Raw genomic sequence first — 22,343 nt, 5'->3', positions numbered from 1 at the left:
TTTATTACTTTTTTCTTGTTACCTGATAAATTCTCCAACAGAATATTAACAGTTTTTAGTTAAAACTTACATAACATAGAAAATAATGAAATAAACTTAAAATCTTCTAAAATGTACAGTAATTGCCCCTTTCCTATACTAATTGCCCACATCACAGCATAGTAATTGCCCAGAAACTCAAAATGATAAAATAAACTTTAAACGTAAATAAATAATCAAAATAAAATATTACACTTATACATCTAATAGGATAATCTTCAATCTTTCAAAATAAATTGTGTTTGGCTCTAATAACTCTATCAAATAATTCTTTGGCTGATGTTTATGAATCAGAATCGCCAGAGACAGAGTCATCTACTTTAAAACAAAGATGGCATAAAAATAAATGTGAATCGGAGCTGTCGGGTACATTTTCTTTATGTTTTGGTGGAATGCAACGCACATGAAAGATCTTTGAACAAGAACTGCAAGTTAATCATTTTTTATCACATTAAAATGACAAACTCCACAAGTAGGCTTTGGTACAATGTTACTAGGTTTTATTACAATATTATTTAAAACAGTGATATTTTTTGATGTTGGGATTCCTCGCTTTTCCTTATATACTATGTCTATTTCTTTTTTTAACTTTTTGGTATCAGTTCAAATTGTGGCTCAGAATGATCAATCAGTTGTTGGCTATTATTCCCTAAAGTTGTATCTATTTCCTTAGAACTAATAATCTCAATATTAGAATTCAGAGTAAAATTTTTATTTTTTGTATTTTCCTGATTTTTTTTATCAATATTCTTAGTATATTTATTTTCATTTTCAGTCTTTTTATTTTCTTTGATCAACTTCTTCTCTTCTTTTAATTCTAACAGATTTTCTTTTTGTCTTTGTTTTCTATGTAATGCTGCTTTAAAATTTTGGGATCTAATGACATAAGGCTGTCGTTCAGTTTGCCTTTTTCCTTTCTTTATTGGCGTTTCTGGCTAAGCTAAACTTGCTTTTGTCACTCCTTCTGATGTTCTGACCGTCAGCTTCGAATGTCTTTTTAAAAATGCCTTCCTCCAAGCATCACCTGGCCTATTATTTAAAAATGAATTACGACGCAAGTTTTCCACCAGGAACTTTTGCACGGTATCTAAAATGTCTTCTTTATTTCGGGACATCCTTTTCTTGTCGAAATTATTATCCAATCGTCTAAACGACTTTCTTCAGTTATAGTTAATATAGGTGATGGGCCTAAGCTAGTTTTATGTCCTGGATTTTTAATGTGGTATCGGAGACTAAACTTAGGAACACCGTACTTTTCAGCAGTTTGTCTTGTAGATAAATTGTTGGAAATATCTTGTACAGCTTCGATGGCTTTCTGAAAATTCTCTTTGCTATATTTAACTTTTGGTCTCTTTGGCATACTGTAAATGTAATAATAATAACCATTTAGATAATCATGCATAGCAATTGTGAAACAAGTTTAAGCAATGAGCAAGTTAGACACTACTTCATGTGATGACAAGACACTTTGCTAAAAGAAATGCCCATAACAATAATTGCCCTGGGCAATAACTATAGACATTATCATATGGCAATAACTAAAATCATGGTGGGCAATCACTAAAAATATGCAGATTTACATGCAGTGATTACCCACCGTTAAAATAACCGTAAATAATTAAATATTACCAGGTATTCTAATTTAAAACTGAGAAAATACATATAAGTTCATGATAACTATACGCCAATAGTTTAATATCAAATAAAATGCGAAAAAATGAGCCTTTAAGCAAGTTATTCCTTATGAAAACTGTTAAACTACTAACCTTTTTGAATAACACGTTCACCCGTCTCGATAAAATCCGTCATTACTGTTTTTTTTTCTTTCAGTGTTGCCAGCAGTCAATTTTAAAAATACTATACAATAATCACAGAGCCACCTAGTAAATTCTAATCGAACTAGAATGATTCAAAGATAGCACATGAGAATATTTTTCTTAAAGTGGGCGATCACTGTCAGTGGGCAATCACTCTCTGGTTTACCCTTTATATCCTACCCTTTTTATGACCGCGTTTTGAATATATCCTTCAAAGGTTTAGTAAACAATTTAGGGTAAAAGATATACTCTTGTTTTACTCTTCTACGGATAGGGTAAGATAAGTGATTCTTTACTTGAACGTTTATTATGATACACACCTCTTAACCCCGAAAAATTTTGTCAATCTATTTATCTCCAGCTCAACTCAATATTCTTGGTCATTTGTCTTAGCATTAAAAATTTCGTTGCGGTGAAAATCATATTCGTAAAACTTTGTCAATGAATGAGTCAGTATCCCAAAACCTTTGCAGATTCACCGACTCTCGTTCCTTGTCTAGTATATAATAACTAAATCGTCGTTAAATTTATACTTGAAAAAGTAATTATACGAAGGTAAATTAATAATTAATATTATAAAAATACTAATGTTTGTCATTTTAAAATTACTAGTATAGATCATAAAGTAATCATCAATTCCTTTACTCATATACAATATTTTTTTGTTGTTTTTTGTTTTTCTTGGTTATTAAAAGCATATATATTTTTTAATGTTCGTAGATATAGAATGTAGTAACATCACTATCCGGACCCTCATCAATATTCTGAATTAAATCAGTGGTTTAATTGTGTCTATTGAATTAAAATTCGTGTTAAGCAAAGAATATTATATAATTAAACATTCCGACTTAACTCTATTTTCAAATAACGTTAAATATGATTTCTACGCTAATAAACCAACTAAATTTCTATTACATAATAGAAACTATAAGCTTAGGAATTCCATTCGAAACTTGCAATTGAGCATTTTGTCTGGTTAATTCTTGTCTAAACTATTAAACTTATTGTAACATTTACAGTCAAACACCTAATCTTTCCCTTCGTCGTAGTTTCTGGATTATCATATGTACATAAAATGTGCATTGGTATATATTTACGAAAATTTATGCTTACGCCGCTGTGATACTTTTTATTTCTGCAATAAAACTGAATAGTCTGGTAATATCTAAATTCTGAATAAACCGTCTATAAGAAGAGTAAGAGCTTAATTTACCACGCAGGTCTATTGGGTTGGAATACAATTTTACTACTTCCCAGTTTTCCTATGATATAACAAGTATTAACGACTAAGTGTTACTGTACTACACGCTAAAAGAATATGATGTTAGAGTATTATTATATTTACATATAGAAGTCTGTTTTTTTTAAAACGAGTCCTGAGTATGTCTCTCGCATATTTCAGATATAGACAGAGTGATGTATTATTTTTAGGGGTGGAGCCAACGCCTTTGTTGGAGAAAATTAAAATATTTTCTTATATAAATAATTTTATAAAGAAATAACGATAAAACAATAATGGATATGTTATAAATATATTTTGCACAATATCTTATAAATAAAATAATTATTTTACAAGTCTTTTAATCTTAAAAACTATCGTCATCACTTCCTTCTGATGAACTTTCTGCAGTCTTTTGCATCATAAACTGCTCTAACATATTTCCTACATAAGTTTTGACTTCGTACATGCTTGTTTCGATGTTGGTTATCATATGAATTACATATAACGATCATTTTCAGGTATCCACTTTGGCTATATAACTTCAAAGATTTTATAACTTTTGTTATTTGCTACCACGTAGCTCATCATCATCATCATCATTTCAGCCTATGACAGTCCACTGCTGGACATAGGTCTTCACAAGTTCACGCCAAAAATGGTGTGAACTCATGTGTGTTGCCCATAGTCACCACGCTGGGTAGTCGGGTTGGTGACCGCAGGGCTGGCTTTGTCGCACCGAAGACGCTGCTGCCCGTCGTAGCTCTTCACTTGAGCCCAAAATAGCTCAATTGGGTTGGGTTTGGGTGATCTGTGAACTTGGCCATCTCGTCTATGACAAATTTTTCAAAGCGATCCTTGTTTTGCTTAACGAAATCCAAAAGATTCGTAAAATGATATTTGTTAGTAGCACTCAAGTGATATCAATTCTCCAATAACCTTAATTATAAGAAAACGCGTCTAATAGTATATATAATATATATTTTTTATTTATAATGTAGTTTGACGTAATTAGTAGTTTACTCATGTGTATTTAATTAATTTATATATGTATAATAAATAATGTATAACATAATATTGTTTTCAATTAAGTAAAAATGTTTACCTTATATACCGTAGAACCACAAATCCCCATTAAAATTGATATTGTCTGGGCTTCATCATTCATTCGATTCAGAATCTTTAAGTGATGTAATCAAATTGTATCTATTTTATTTTTTAGATTGCAATGGGCGCTTAGTACTCTTTACTACAGTAAACATGTCTGCCATAACTCATGCACAAACATTTGCATGTAACCATGGACGTAATATACTAATTAATTACAGCGTTTGTGCGAAGCGGACTCTATGTTGATTATGTTGACCAATAACAACGCAGTCAAAAATTTCAGTCCTCGTTTGTTAAAAAAAACGGACTATAGTTCTATTTATTTAGAAAATTTGCTCTTAAAAATGTTAATATGTTTTTAGCCGACTTCAAAAAAGAAGGAGGTTACTCAATTCCATCGTATATATTAAATGTATGTTCGGATATAACTTCGTCGCTTATGAACCCATTTTGATAATTCTTTTTTAATCACGATCCATCGTCATCGTGAAACCACGATCTAATGATGGAATTCCAGAGAAATCGAGGAAAGATCTCGAAAATCGTAGTGACGATTAGTGCGTTTGTTATTTTTTTTTTGTCTACTTACGTTGTATTACTTGTTGATGTAATTGAAGTCGGTTTTTTTCGTTTGCGAGCAAACACATATCATATGAACAAATTACTCTTACCAGACTTTTTTAAGTTTAATAGGTACCATAGGTATGGTAAGTATTTAAAGCTAACATGAAAACGTATTTAGTCTATAGTAGAGTTTGTTGAAAATTATCAATAAGATATATTTGAAAAACGAATACACTCAAAAGTCGTCTATTTTATTACAAAAATGCAATTTCCTGTTGATATCTACGGCAGTTTGTCATATTGGAATGGACACCAGTGATGGCAAAATTTTGTTCTCAAAAGGATGCCATTTCTGTTGGATGAAAATGTAAATTGCTATTTTTCATCAAAGAGACAGAGAATATAATATTGTATTATTATATATTTTATTATTTTATTATATTTATATTGTTATATTAAAAAAAATAACCTTAATAATATTTCTGCGAACAACTACAAGAAAATGTGTAAATAGACATTAATTATATTTGGGTAAACATATACAGGTATGTACGTATGACGTATATTTTAATACTATATTTTTCTGATCGAATGATTCTGTATACTGCTAGCTAAACTGAGCATATAAAAAATAACCTAACTATTTCGCTTAGACTCGTGTGTTTATTGCAATCGACTTTCTGACCGTACCGTCGATGAGTGTTTTGTTATTAATTAAAGGAGGGTAGAAGCGAGAACTTTTTGAACAAAAAATTGTTTAAGTGTTTTTTATGTCACTAGGTCGGCAAACAAGCGTACGGCTCACCTGATGGTAAGCGATTACCGTAGCTTATAGACGCCTGCAATACCAGAAGCATCGCAAGCGCGTTGCCGATCCAATCTCCAATCCCCCCAGGAGCTCTGGTCACCTTACTCACCAACAGGAACACAATACTGCTTGAAAACAGTATTATTTTGCTGTGATCTTCTGTAAGGTCGAGGTACTACCCCAGTCGGGCTGCTCCATATTTTGAGCAGGAAATTCCTGCTGTGCCCTACCTCAGTTATTTATAATTGTCATAATTTATTTGTAGTTTAGTATAACAATGGTATAAGATGTGTGAGACTGTTACTTGCGGACAAGCCTATAAAGGCTTTTGCAAGTAAACTTATTGTAATTAATGCTTTTCTATAAAAAATATTAATATATTAATTAACATTTTTCTATAACTTATTGTATAATATTTTTAAGATGAAAATAATAATACTCTTTATTGTACACCATTAAAAGAAACAAAAAAAATAACATAAAATGATAGATGTTCAAAAGCGAAGTTTGTTCTTAACAAAACGTAAATAAGTTCTAATAAAAAAATATTTAAATTAAAAATCATTTGAATTAGCACTTTAAGTAACTTTTGTGTTGTTGAAAAAAAAACTTAATTTTTTTTAAGTATATAATGCATAACCGGTCATCATCATCATCATCATTTCAGCTTATTACAGTCCACTGCTGGAGATAAGCCTCCACAAGTTCGCGCCAAAAAAGGGCGTGAACTCACGTGTGTTGCCCATAGTCACCACGCTGGGCTGGCGGGTTGGTGACCGCAGGGCTGGCTTTGTCGCTCTTAAGACGCTGCTGCCCGTCTTCGGCCTGTGTATTTCAAAGCCAGCGGTTGGATGGTTATCCCGCCATCGGTCGGCTTCTTAAGTTCCAAGGTGGTAGTGGAACGGTGTTATCCCTTAGTCGCTTCTTACGATACCCACGGGAAGAGAGGGGGTGGCTATATTCTTTGATGGCGTAGCCATACAGGATAACCGGTACCCAAGCATAATTTTGAGGCCTAAATTTCTTCAATGGCATGAATGATATGAAAATAATATTTTGATGATATGTGTTTATAAAACTGCTGAGTTACAAAGGCTGTATGAAACGGATTCACATAATAAAGCGGCAACGAAAGCTTGGAACAAAGCTGCCGGCTCTTTGCCCGACCATTCGTACTGTATCGCGGGTTGAGAGCGTAACAGGGAGTGGATACCCACTCGACATAGATTCAACGGGAGTACTAACGTAACTCGCGCAATAAACGAAAAAAAAACACAGACGGAAATTTTTAATACTTTTTTTATCACTCTTGAAATATTTGCCACAGTTCTTAAATCAACAATATCTATGCTATGCTGAAAACCAGATTCTTTCTCTGTTAATCAAACAGTTCACACATGAATTGTTAATGAAGAAAAGCCTATGGAATTGTTTTTTTAAATGGATATCTAAAGTTTGAGTATGTACGATTTTATTTTTGTGTTAACCACACATTAGGAATTTTAAACATTTTTGAATATCAAATTAAAAATAGCATGGTGTCGTCTCCTGTCAAAGATTTTCATTGTAATATGAAACTTTGAATAGTTACGGGTTTCTGTAAAGAACTCACTATAGACGGCGCCACGGTTCGCTTAAACCGAAAATAAAATCATCATATCAAAAATTTCGATCTACCGGGTACATCGTTCCATAGCTTAATTGGCTAGAGCGCCGACATAGTCAGTCGGAGACGCGGGTTCGAACCCCGCTGGAGCGGTCAATTTTTGATATGATATTCAAAAATGTTTAAATTTTGAGTTTTAATGACCTATTGAAAAAATCATTTAAAAACGTATAGATCATGTGGAATAACCTTACAACAGAATTCCGATAGTTGTCTAGTTAAGAATAAAATAAAGAGCACAATCTTCAGCCTGTAACACCCCACTGCTGGGCATAGGCCTCTTTCCCCATGTAAGAGAAGGATCAGAGCTTAATCACTACGCTGCTCTACTGCGAGTTGGTGGATATATTCTCTACAATGAGTAATGATTGCTATCAGGTACATGATAACAACCGGGACCGACAGCTTAACGTGCTTTCCGAGGCACGGTGGGGAGACCCACAATGACAACTATCCACTCCGAGCGGGAATTGAACCCGCGACCGTTACATACACGCACCATTACATCAGAGCGGTCGTCGTTTTAAATACGCACAATGTTAATTAAAGGACATTAAGAGCGAAACGCAAAATCTAACAAATGTGACACAATGCAGGCTTCATAAATTATCAAAGCTATTGTTTTGCTTCACTATCTACGGTATAAGCTTCGTGTTATCCACTTATGCACTTGGTACAGAGACATATTTTCAAATTACTATAACAGATTTTTCTAAGAATAGTTGATGTGGGTTGAATATTCGTAAGTAAAAGATTGATTTCGGTATTCCGTTAGGGATATTTAGGTGCAAGATAAAAAAAAATTCAAAATTTTACATAGACTGTACATCTATACAAATAAATAAAATTGGAGTGTCTGTTTGTAATATTAAAAGAATCGCTTTTTACAAAACACATATTGATGTATACACGGTACATATAATAAAATAACATTTTTAAAATTTTTTGTCTGTCTGTCTGTCTGTTTGTTTTTTTCCGGCTAATCTCTGAAACGCCTGGACCGATTTTGACGGGACTTTCACTAGCAGATAGCTGATGTAATAAGGAGTAACTTTGGCTACTTTTATTTTCGAAATTTATTTATTTTATAACTCTGCGAACTAAACTATAACTTTTTTGTTAAATTACATGCGGACGTAGTCGCGAGCACAGCATTAAAATGCACAACTGAAATTACACTAACATTTACAAATACGCCATTACAGAAGTAAACATTTACAAACAGTGAAAAATCTAAAATTGATTTAAATATTTTAAGCGTGTTACGTATATTACGAGTATTTGTTGATCAAAATTTACTTCCTCTACATAAAGAAAGAGTTGTATTGTATGGATGCTACAGGCTGAATCAATTAATCAAAAAATGGTTGTATGTATTTATTTGTCATGCAAATAACTAGTCTCCAGCCGTGCTCTAAAATCACTACAACCGAGAACCTGTTCGCTGGAGTTGAACATTTCTTTCTAGAAACGTTTTTTTATTTTTATTTCAAAGCAATCAAGTCTGTAAAGTTTTGTCAGCACAATTGTTATTTTTGATCTTTTGTTTGACTGGCGTTGCTTTGGGAGCTATCATCACTTCATCATCATCATCATCATCATCACTTCAGCCTATCGCAGTCCATTGCTGGACATAGGTCTCCATAACTTCGCGACAAAAATGGCGTAAATTCATGTGTTGCCCATAGTCACCACGCTGGGTAGGCGGGATGGTGACCGCAGCTGGCTGGCTTTGTCGCATCGAAGACGCTGCTGCCCGTCTTCGGCCTATGTATTTCAAAGCCAACCTTTGGATGGTTATCCCGCCTCCGGTCGGCTTTTTGAGTTCCAAGGTGGTCATGGAACTGTGTTATCCCTTAATCGCCTCTCACGACACCCACGGGAAGAGAGGGGGTGGATATATTGTTTATTGCCGTAATCACACAGCTTACAACAAATACACAGCAAACAAGCAAACACATAATTACAATACGAGAATATACCAAACAATTAACAATTTAACTTATGATATACACATAAACACAACAACACATTACTTAACACGATTATAAATTCTTACAACATGATTTAGCAAAATGAGTCGAATTCAAAGCAAATATCAATCAATCATCAGCAATATATAATCAATATAACTATTGGAGGTCAATATACTATTCAATAATTTTATGATATAAAAATAATGTAATAAAACAACAGCTTATATATGAAACATTTTTAAAAATATCTAAATGAAATATTGAATCGAACCAGAAGTGTGTATAAGAATAAAAATGTGAATAATATAAGTAGGTATTAATAAACACTTCAATATAAAATTTAAGTCATTAAGCTTCAGTATGTATGTGTAACCAGCAGCAGACGCACGCACATTAACAAACGCCGTTTCAAAATTCTTTTCAATGTAAAGCTGTATAGGTATTTCATTGAAATATCAAGCAACAAAAATGAAATAGTATTAAAAATAAAAAATAAAAATCATCGACCCGCTTTATTAACGATGTGGATGAAAAATAGTAAAAAACTACCGATGATGAGACTAACGATTCCGCGACAATTCTGTAATCGATTTCCGCCGGAAATATTAGAATCCGGAAGACGATATTTTTATTTTTATTTTATGTAAGCTTTATACTTATCTTACATAATCCTGCAAATGCAATTATTTTTTCCAGCACCGTTTTCTGACCGTAACATACTTCCTAGTCTAAGATAAAGCCAGTGTGTTGATGGACTTATGTATTTAATATTTTATTAAAATTGTTATAAAAATATAAGTAGGTACTTTATCATGTAAGTAGCTAAATATTACCCTAAAAAATTTTACATTCCAAATTTTATTAAAATTCTAAAAAAACGCCAATAACTGTAATTATTAATTATTTTTTAATAAACAAATAATACTACAAATAATTTTATTACGTAATTTTACTAAATGAAACAAGATTATAATGATTAGTATTTAGCATGCTGTAATATTTAATATTCTTTTTATTATTTTTGTAAGACACACTTGAAAATGAAAACTTTGCCTTCAAGAGTACATACTAGGAAAACATAAAAATTAATGGATACGTGAATAAGCATCGTTACTGAATCGGCACGCTTTGCTGAAACCGCTGTAACGATCTACAGACAAGTAACATAGATTAAGTAGCGTATAGACTGCTATGTATATTTATGTTATCCTGGTACTTTACGTTGATATTATACGTTTTATGAACAATAACTAAAAAAAAAACATAAAGAAAAAACCGATAAGGAGTTCTTTAGATTTATATTATCCTAAGAATAAAAGTATAGATTAAAAACGTCAGAAAATTAAGTCAATTGGAAATTTTTAGAAAAAAACGTCTAAAAATAGATTTTTAATAGCCGATATTCTCTTATCTTCATGACGTTGTTTTTTATTAGAAGTAAAAATACCATTAATTTTTGCAAACTAATTTTTAAAATTTTACTTATATGAAAGTTCGTATGTCAAAAAGCTGTGATAACCTATTAAAAAATTTAAATATAATGTTTTAAAATGTTAAGGTAGCAAATGTAGATGACATTGATTTTAAAACAGTAAAATTAATAGTCTTCCTCTAAGGTAAAATTTTAAAATCTATACTTATAATGAATGATTCTGTAAATCGAAGCTATTTAAAACAATATTAAGGGTGCAATCTATAATCGATTGCCTGCTCTTGGCCGCGCATCACGCATGAATTCAAGTAAAACCAAAAAAATATTATTTCCATCAACACACTGTGTTGTGTCCACACAACGAACTAGTAATCGTGATACACAACTTTTGATAAAATAAAACGAAGCCGACGACACAGCTTGCTTCAAATATTACTTATGAGTAATGACAAAGTTAAAAACTTGAAAATATTGAAATTGCTTTACTAGAAAGTTGTGCACATATACTAGTATAAGTAGAATACGTCAATCTATAGATTTAAATGTTTCTTGTCCACAATATCCGAGTTCCATATTATTCAATTGGAAACAGCTCGTCCTAATAGCATTAAACGAACACCTAAGTCTCACAATGTATATTATAATTATATTTGTTTGTAAGCGGAGTTCTGTTTGTATTTAATTTCATTATTATCTTAAGGAGTGTTAAGGGCTTAGTTAATATTTATTCTTTAAAGATGTGACAGAAATAATAAAAATGGATCCTTGCAAAAGAAACTTAACAATAATCAACAGTTCTTTCTCTTCTTCTCTATGTTTACTTCACCGTAGCAAATTGAATTATAAAGAAATTTTCGACGAAAAATAAAAAGCATCACTATCTAAGCAAAGCCGGAGACATGATTATAATATTATGAATAGTCAAAAACTTTCAAAGATTCTGTGCACCGAAGAAATTAATTAAAAAACTTTCCTTTATACAAGTAAAAATAGTTTGAATAATTATTTTAAAAAGCGAATTTATTATTTAATTAATTATAGTAGTATTTAATATAATAATAGTAGTAGTAGTAGTTTCGGATTAATTTTGTTGTATTAATTATAATAGTAGAAGCAGTAGTTTCGGTATGTGGATTTTGCTAAGGGAAATACATATAGACGCCTAACAATAAGCGCAATGAAATTAATAGTTACAAACTCAGTCATACGTCTTGAATGAAAGCTACGAATAGCTTTACAAGTCTTGTATAATCTTGTACCAAAGACGACTTAGCGCTCCATTCGAGTTGATTTAAACATAACTGCAAATGTAAGTTACTAAGCACTATATTTAGAGATTTTAAATTATTTTCTTCTTTCTGGAACGGTTATAGATTGAATTTTTAAATAATTACAAAATTTGTAATACTGTTATATGATTAACTGTAGAAGTAAAATACAACTAAACGTTAATCCCTTTAATTTTCAGCACGACATGAAAGAAAAAGTTCTGATAATATTCTAAGGTAATAGGCAACGGCTCCGTTTACTACTTAACATTCATAATTAAACGATTTTCAAAAAAAAAAAATTTATAAAATTATACACAATATTAGAAGTATCAACCAAACTTAAAAACATTTAATACATTGATTTAACTAAAATTTCGATAAATCGACGTATAATGTAAGTCTTACTCTCTACATTTTTCATTACAAAAATACGGATGAAAAATACTGAATAGAGGTTATTTATAGCTGACGTGAACAAACTGAATGGCTAGTACAGTTGTAGCAGGTGATGCGTATAAAACAACAGCATTTGATCGAACCAACAATGTCCATTTGTTGCATACCTATCTACATACAAACCATTATATAGAGCAGTAACTTGTAGCATAGCATTGTATTACATGTTATATATTTAGGAATATCGGAATCGAATATTACGAATTATCGGAGTTTTGTATAATATAAATAGAATCCAAAATAATATATATTTATTCCTCAAATCAACGCGGGTGAAACCGCGGACCCTAAAAGTGGGTATATGTCTTGTGTGGTAAATAGATTGTAATTTTATTGTCATCTTCGAATTTTTATAGCTTCTTTAAACATATGTAATATGCTTATCAAAGAAAAGCTATCATTAAAATTACATAAAGTATAATGTTTCAGTTAATGTCTAATAGAATATATATATATATATTTTTTTTAGTTATGTGTTATATTGTGGATATATTGGTGGCTTATTATGCCCGTGCTTTTGTTATTCCATATATTGTTAATATTATTATTTTTTTTAACATGCATCGGTACTTCACCGCAACTTAGAATCCAGAAGCCTTAATAACTAGTCTTAAAATTTCAAATTTCTAAAAGTCGACGCGAGTCCACTGACCAAGACTATTCTACATATTGCTTATTTTATATTCTTATATACTAATTATTTTTATTATATTTACACTTATTTGCTAACTACAATATATGTACACTTATTTTCTAACTACAATATATGTACACTTATTTGCTACTTACAATGTACACTTAACCTATGTTATTGTTAGTAGTTAGGTACTTTTTTTTTTGTGGTTAGGAATCGTTTTATCCATTTAAATTTCATTTTTTTTTAATTTTTATTAATATATTATATGACTAATCCTATCTTATTAAGTAAATATATAAAGCCTTATCATTACAATTACATTATCCTATTCCTATACTATTACATTCAATTTTATTATTTATATTACTTACTTTACACTTTTATCTACGCATAATTTATACTTACAATACAATTATGTCTTCACACCTCTACATTTTTCAACATTTTGAGCACATTCTCAATGACGGCAGCATCTCTATGGTGAATGGCCATCTTGAGACTATGCTCAAGGATTTTCTTGTCCGTCATCTCCGCTGCCCTCGCCACAAAGCGACCAATTGCGTCGTCACGGTCGTCGGTGTAATAGACACAGGTGTTGGTGTGTCTAGTCACCGCGACTACAGCGTGCGAAACGCTGTCGTGGATCTTGAGCCTCCTTGTATTTGTCTGGAGGACGATGACGTCCTCATAGGTCTGGCCCTGCGCCTCATGAATGGTTAAGACGCGCGATCCCTCACCGGACCCGTATCCCTGGTCAGTCAGCAATCTCTTCTCCTCTTGCGTAAATACCAGGTACAGGGTTCGGTCCCTTCCTACAGGAATGCGCGCGCCTGTGAGACTCTCCACTCGCAAAGATCGGATCTTTGTGCTTGAGCTGTACACGGACTTGTAAACCTCACTGATGGCAAAGGCGACATCTTTGGGGTTACGATGCGTGCACGACAACTCGCACGAAATAGTCGTTATAAGGGTTGGTCTACAATACCGCATTTCGAACAGGTTATCCCTATCGATGTACGGCAGTTGGTTTATGTCTCCGATGAGGACTACCTTCTCAGCTCCCGATAGTCGGGCGGCCATTACTATGGCTCCGAAATGGTTCATGAGGGCTTCGTCCACCGTTAGGCGGTTGATTTTTGAACCCTCACGGAAGCCATTTACCAGAACGGAGGCCATAGTACGCACCCTTTGCTTGACCTTGTTGCCATAGCGGTGCGCCAGTTTTTCTTTTAGATCTTTAGCCGCCTCGACTGTGGTCGTAATCACGACTTCCGTGTCCCCATCGAAGTCCCTGACTATTCGGGTTGTCTTGCCGCATCTTGGTACCCCGTTTATCCACTCCAGTGATGGTAGTTCCCAGGTCACGTACGGTAAGCCGGCTTCGGCCCGGTCGCCCGTGATGGTTTTTGCCATCCGTAGCATCCGGTCACCCAGCATTACTTTCGTGCATCTCGCCACTACCACCACCGGGTCCCCTTCGGGTGTTTCAAAGGTTTGTGACTCCTCGTCATTACCCTCAGACTCGACCGCGCTCACGAAGCCTGCTGTGATGTTATATGCGGCCATATACCTACCCGACATCTTGCCCTTGAGTATTTGTCGGGTATCACTGTTGTATATGGCTGCTTCGGCTTCTTCGAGTTCCACCTCCAGTAATCTTTGGTAATCGTACTGGTAGGCCTGCATGATATTTTTGCAGGTGGCCAAGCTTACCTCACGGTTTGCCTTAATAATGGCCAGGAACTCGATTAGGGCGTTTTCCGCGTGTTGAAGCGGTGTGGATGCCGGTCGAAGTCTCGGTGGTGATACTTGTCCCATATCGGCCCTAGTTCGAGCGGCCGGTGACGCCGCTGGGTGCCTCGGACTATTGTCTTTGGTGAACCTGCTCAGCGCCTCCGATAGTCGCTCTCCCTGTCCAGCCTTTTTAGGAGAGGGGTGATGGGGAAGCTTACTTTGCTTCGGGGAGATGGTTGCCTGGATAAATGTCGCCAATGATATCGAGCTCGGCTTAGATTTGGGTGCGGCCGTTGCCCTACGTTGTTCTACCTTCTGGGCCTCGACCTTTAGTTGTAGGCGCTCCGAGTCGCTCGGTGCGGCTTCTCCGAGAGCCGGCGATGCAGAGGGTGAAGGTGATTTTGATTTTGGTCTTAAGTAACCAAGGTCCTCCCCCCTGTCTTCGTAGACAATGACCTCACTGTTCTTGGAGGCCATTAGGCAACCGTACCTATCTGATACGTCGCCTCTATCATAGCCGACTCTCATCGAATCAACACTGATTCTTCCGGGGATTCCCCCGGGGATCTCGCTCATCCGCTGTAGCCACAAGCTGGACTGCGCGAAGGCGGACGTCTCTCCCCATTCGAAGAGTGCGATCTCTTTGTTTTTTAACCGCAACAAACGATAGGTCGAGTCGCCCTCCTGCTCTTGCGCTAGCGCTGTGATTTTTGTGCGCCTTATGCTTGTCTTTTGAGTGCTACCGTTTATCAATAAGGCGAGTCCCGGCGAAATCGCCAGCCGATTGAGTTTTTCGGAGCGACAGAAGCTTATCCCCATCCTCTCCACTTCGCTGTAATAATAATAGAATATATTAGGTCGGAGAAAAAGTTTCTTCGTATTTTATATTCAAGGTAAGATTTTACAAAGTTTATTTACATTAATTATAATATATATGTACCATTTTGTTCGATAACTTGACACCATCTCGTAGATACTGACAGGATTCCGTTGCTGTAGAAATTATAGGACTTCTCAATAAAAAAACGCTACAAGTAGTTTTGACATTCCTCTCTTGATGTTAACTTTATATTATCTAAAGGATTCTGATGAGATATCATTTACATGAGAAATTGAATGGTTGCAAGATCTATGTGGTGGATGCATTAAGACTTCCCAGTCAAACTCTCTCAATTTTTGTTGAGTCGCTAAAGGCGTATGTGGTTTTGTGTTGTCGCAATGAAAGACAACACCCGTTCTGTCAAAACTGTTTTATGGTAAATTTTCAAATCTTCAGCTATATCGTAATTACTCAAATGTCGACCCCTCCCTACAAAGGAATAGCTCCCGTTTTTCAAAAAAGTTTTTACGTTTATCCGTAACTGGGCGCTAAATGTGTCTTTGACATCAAAATTTTCTGACCTCAAACGCTTAAACCAATTTTGTGTTACTCTAACTGCACTAAGTCCAGCTACAACACTGCATTAAGTCCATAAAAATCACAATTTTTTCGCGGGTTGAGTCGCATTTTTCCCTTTTTTTAGTAAAACTTTAAAATGTACCCTTTTAAAAATAAAATTAATTCGGCAATTTCTTGGATTTACCCATTTTGGCGGACAGAAAAACAAATGAAGAGTGCAAGTAAACTGTTTTCTTACTTTTTAATTTTATTTTTAAAATCTCACCCTTTTATATTATCAAATCCAGACAGTTATACTGAGGTAGGACTGAGGTAGGACAGTTATACTGAGGAGGTTAACTGAGGTAGGGCACAGCAGGAATTTCCTGCTCAATGATATGGAGCAGCCCGACTGGGGTAGTACCTCGACCTTACAGAAGATCACAGCAAAATAATAATGTTTTCAAGCAGTATTGTGTTCCTGTTGGTGAGTAAGGTGACCAGAGCTCCTGAGCTGGGGATTGGGGATTGGGTCGGAAATACGCTTGCAATGCTTCTGGTGTTGCAGGCGTCTATAAGTTACGGTAATCGCTTACCATCAGGTGAGCTGTACGCTTGTTTGCCGACCTAGTGACATAAAAAAAAAAGTTATAAACAATACTCTTTCCCCGACCTATAAATTTATTTTAGTTTTTATTTATTTTTATACTTTATTGTACACCACAAATATATTACAAACAAAGCATAAAGACAGTTACAGACAGTGAAGTACAATGGGCGGACTTATGGCTAATTAGTCATTTCTTCTAGATAACCCATAATTTATAATAGAAAACTAAAGATTTATGTCTAAAGGAGGCAGTAATGTGTATTTAGTATTATTAGTGTCAAAGTAAAACGTTAAATATAAAATGGAGTCTAAGATTAAATACACAAAAGCCTTATGTGTAGTTTTATCACGAAGTTATTATCTCTTTTAGACGATACACAAAGGAACTTGCTGACAAAAAATGGTTTTGTGACGTACGTACCTATATTTAAGATATGCTCTAAAAAAATAGCAATTTTTTCAGTATTATTTGAAGTGTAAAAGATAATGTATGTGTAAATTCGGGATATACGTCGTATACCAAGCTAGGCGGCTATTTTAAGAGCAGTTCGGTAGATCATATTGTAATTGATAAGTACGCTTCAGCCTGTACTGGGCATAGGCCTCTTTCCCCATGTAGGAGAAGGATCAGAGCTTAATCCACTACTCTTTAAAAATTGTTTTTAAATTTTTTATAGCGATAATATATCTTATTATTCGTACTTTCGTTTAAGTTGACTTAGTTTACCTGAATATTATTTAATAAACGCTCGTTTAAAGTATAATCGATAACAATTATTTCAAAGTTATTGTATATTAATATATACGTAAAAGCTATTTAAAAACACGGCAACTTAACTCAATAATAAAACAACAACAATTGTTCTCTACTATAAATCGATTTAAGTAAAATCTTATTAATATCATCAATCTAAATACTTATTAATTAGTAAGCAGCTAGTGCTTATCAATTATCCGCCAACCCGCATTGGAGCAGCGACGTAGATTAAGCTCCAATCCTTTTCCTACATGGAGAAATAGGCCTATTCCCAGCTGTGGGATGTTACAGGCTGAATCATGATCGTAATCGTGAAATAGTTTATAATATATACGGTAATATAATCAAATATCATTGGTTTAATTTCGAGCTAGTACTAGCTAGTACTTTGAGTTCTAGCTAAGCATACTTACACGCTCACACTCAACTGCCCTTACGGGGATTTACTCCTTTGTCGGAGGTTTGAAAACATGCACAATATACAAGCAAAACATACTACAGCGAACACCTGTGTGACCTATACAAATGTTGCCATGAGCTAGGATCGAACCCGCGACCATTAGCGTAACAGCCAATACTGTGACAGTAGAGCCAACGCGTTGTCAAACTTGTTTGAATATACATCTCGTTAATCTACGGTGAAAGATATCGCCTTCATCATTAACTGATAAAAAAAATATTCCCTAACCGCTTCAAACTATGAATTTCAATTATACATAGCTTATTCTAAAGCCGACGTATTGAATTTTCGATAGCGATAACGCTATTAATTTACATGAAACGAAATCATGCTTTTCCTCGGATTTTATTTGGTGCATACATTATTATTGTTGTTTATATAAATAGGAAATATTACCCATTTCTGTATTTCTTCATTCATTGTATGAACTTCAAACCTTTTTGCGTTATATTATCTATAAACACAAGGAAACCGTAACTGAAAAATAATATTGATTCGTTTTCCTTTAGGGCATAAAAACGTATAAGAAAAACAAGCTCTTTAACTTTGTAAAGGCTTTATTAAAAATGCAACTGCGGTAACAATAAGTGCAGTGCAGTACACTTAATACCAAATAGAGGAGTCTCAAGAGTTAAGACAGGTTCTCGTTAAAAAGTACAGAAGGCTTCATTCCTATTGTATCGTATTTTCAATTTTGGTTATAATTTATATAATGAAGTTAAACATTATTTGAATACTATTTATAATCTCTTACCTTTCCAAGTATATGTTATATTTATTTACGTAGTTAATTTGAAGTAAAAAATTACAACAACATGAATATTTTCAACGTAAAGTTTAAAAAAACACTTCGAACAATTGTAAGAATGTTGATGGATATTCCACTCTGAAATACACTTAAAAAGTAAAAAAATAAGTTAATAATATTTTTGCGTTGTTTCGACAATGTAACTATTGGTGCGCGGCAGCAGCTTTTCACACTATCTTCATAGAACCTATGAAAACAAAACAAAAAAAACAACTATTATTACCGCATAGACGTTTATGGTCTTCCTTTACTAACTTTCAGGTTTATAATAAAAAATAAGTAGTTTTGAAATAGTTCAAATAAATTTACAGATTATACGCTTCAAACGACTCACTTACCTAACTCTACTTAACCTACACTTACTCAACTCACTCCTTTACTTTATAACATTATCATAGGCAAGACGCGCCACAGGTACAAATTTGTATAACGTGCTTGTGAAAGCCACGAGACTCGACGGTCTAAGTATCTAAATGTGTCAATTTTATATAATAACTAGCTGACCCCGCAAACGTTGTTTTGCCATACGCGTTATTAGCCCCCTTAATCCCCCCCCCCTCTTGTAATTTAGGTGTGTGAAAATTAGATGTTGACCGATTCTCAGACCTACCCGATAGAAACATTCATAAAAATCGGTCCCGCCGTTTTGGAGGAGTATTGTAACTAACATTGTGACACGAGAATCTTATATATAAGATAATGAAATTTATTTCTTAATATTAATTTGGCTGTTACAAATACGATAATTTATGTTACGAAAAACCTTTTAGTAAATTCAACAAAAATATGACTACAATTTTATCATACGTCAAATAGCTGCTACTTCTGACTTCAATTTGAAGACGCTTCAGCTTGTAATAGGCCTCTTTCCCAATGTAGGAGAAGGATCAAAAGCTTAATTCACCACGCTGCCCCAATCCGGGTTGGCGGATAGGCTTTTGAAGAATTTCTTTAATATTAATTATCATGTTTTACAGTTCCACAGGTTTTAATTACGTTGGACTCGAGCATAATTTTCAAACCTATTTTTCAAACATAAAATAAAAGTATAGACCAGTGCTTATAGCCTTTGAAAATGGTAAAAAGTGAAAAAAAAAATGTAGTAGTTATTACCTCCAACTTTGTCATTTAACTTTTTTCCATAGGACTTGTAGTTTAACCACTTCCCGATCTCAGATCGCCAGTAATTTATTTTTCCTTTCATTTTCGTTGTATTCTCTTCCTTTTCCAATGAATTTCATTCTACTATAATTTTTTTTTGGTTTCAAACATTATCGGCACTGGTCTTATAATACAAACTTAGTTATAAAAAATACGTAAATATACACAAATATATTGTAATCTAATTTTGTATAGATGCATGTAATATTTAAGTGATAAATGTGATCGGATTAGAGTACTTATTCTCGTGTGTGCAACCACTCCGTGTGATTAATGGTACAACGACAAAGGAATCTAAACGTATGTATATCATGCCTGACCTATTTTCGTTCTACATCATTTAAATATGCTTCTACTTATTGTTTATATATTTCTAAAAAAATATAAAAATATAAGTTAGTCAGCTCAGCCTATTGCAGTCCACCGCTAGGCATAGGCCTCCCCAAGTTCGCGCCAGAAATCCCGATTTTCCGAAATCCTGATCCAGCCTACACCGGCAATCTTACGTAGATCGTAAACCCCTATGAGTTCGCGTATAAAGAAATATAAGCCGTATATAATATTATAAAACGATGATATATAAGATGAGGAGCTGCTAGTAGTTCAGTTGACACGTATACGTGATACATGTGACAGCGTATATTACACTACGTTTAAGCATGCGTAGTGTAAGAAGGACCTCTAGCAGCGTGATTGTTGAATGAAAATAGATAGGGAACTAGGTATTGGGATGGATGCACTCATGGAGATAGATGTACATTCACTGTAGATACCAAATGAATTATTAAAGAAGTTCTCACTGGTGGCAATTATAGTCTATAAAATATAATAAATAGTCTATGGATTTGGCCGGCGACATGTGTAATAAAAATTTCCTCAAGAAATGTTTCAAACTTTGACACATGATGTTATATCTAATAATATTCTTAACGTTATTTTGATCAAAATTGAATATACTATATTTTATACAATTAATGATATTCAACATTTATAAGCAAGCTTCATTTATTTTGTGAGCACTAATTTCTAGTTGTAGAGGTTCTGATTTATTTTGCAGTCAAACTATATTTATTGATTACTATTACATGATTACCCGCGTTGATTTATGTAAGAAAATAGCCTTCCTTCTTCTTAAAGTATACTTAGGTATTCTTTAAGAAGAAGGAAGTATTGCCTACCTCTTTAAATGAGCCAACTCAGAGGAATTTTTCAAATCTTAAATTATTTAATTAGTCTACTTCAATACCAAAGCAATCCGGCGCTACTTAAATAAGGCGTTTGTATCTGTTCTCACGTTGGTGAAAATAACGACATTTAAACTTTTTCCCGTTTTAGTTAGAAAATATATAAATTAATCCTTTCTCAAAAACCTTTAACCTTACATATAGGAGAAAGGTTGGATAGTAAACCGCCACATTTATTACTGCAGACTAGAGGAAATATAATAATTTAAAATAGCAATATACCAGATTTGGCAATTCTTAAATGCATAGATCTCAATGAAAAGGCATCGTAAACTGGTAACCAACAGTTCTATGAATATAAATATTCTAATGTATCTAGTATCGAACTTGTAACTGTCTGTTTTTATGGACCTTTTTACCGCTACACAAGGACGGTCAGTCATTTTATTTTCTACTATTTCTAAAATATTGATATATGTACATATAATACATTATGACTAGTCCGTTGGCGCAGTTTGTAGTGTGTTTTCTGTTCCATGGGTTGCGGGTTCGATTCCCGCCTGAGTCTGGGTGTAATATGCGTATTTAATTGTTTATATAGGTAATTTTTCTATGTATATTAATAAAAAAATAGCAATAACAGTCGTCTGTTACCTGTAACACCAGCTTTAAGTTGCTTAACATGGGAACAGACGACCGTGTGTGTTATGTTATAAGATATAAATATTTATTTATATTATATTTATTTATTTATTTATACAAGATATAAGATATTTAATAGAATATAAGCTACTTGTAGCTGCACAGTTTACCGCTATGTGTAAATTACTGCACCATCTTTTTGTGATAGTTGAATGAAAGTTTAGTATGAAAAATAAAACGTTTCATGAATTCTTCATCATTTAAAAATTCTTTAGCTTGTGTACTTAAAAAAAAATACAGCAAGAACTCTTTTACTGCACACTACAAAAACAATTTTAAATTCTCTCTCGAAATTATCTTAATAGCATGCGAAATTAAATTCCTTTTGTACCTTTGTATTTTCATTTAAAATTTAATTTCGTGAACGAATATCGGTTTAACATTTTGTAAACGTGAACGTCATCGAAACATACGTCATTATTGATCGTTACAGCCCGCTATGAGAATGAAAAATATAAAATTAAAGAAGCTTTAAAATTGTTTACCATTTAATATACATAAATACTAGTGCTTGGCCGGCCAGTGGTCAAAATTCGACCACAATTAATTTAAAT

General features: G+C 33.6%; 1 long non-coding RNA gene across 1 annotated transcript; it reads right to left on the bottom strand.

Annotated features, from left to right (window-relative positions):
- Positions 1 to 1,871: 1,871 nt before the first annotated feature.
- Positions 1,872 to 18,548, bottom strand: LOC123663529. The gene is made up of 3 exons (XR_006744674.1): positions 18,538 to 18,548; positions 6,701 to 6,704; positions 1,872 to 2,032 (listed from the first exon to the last, which is right to left on the bottom strand). It is a non-coding gene; the product is annotated as an uncharacterized LOC123663529 (long non-coding RNA).
- Between the last annotated feature and the right edge of the window lie 3,795 nt (positions 18,549 to 22,343).

The sequence above is a fragment of the Melitaea cinxia genome, chromosome 20 (assembly GCF_905220565.1).
Source record: "Melitaea cinxia chromosome 20, ilMelCinx1.1, whole genome shotgun sequence".
NCBI classification, from domain to species: Eukaryota; Metazoa; Arthropoda; class Insecta; order Lepidoptera; family Nymphalidae; genus Melitaea; species Melitaea cinxia.
The sequence above is the reverse complement of the archived record's forward strand: the minus strand, read 5'-3'. Positions and strand labels throughout refer to the sequence as shown.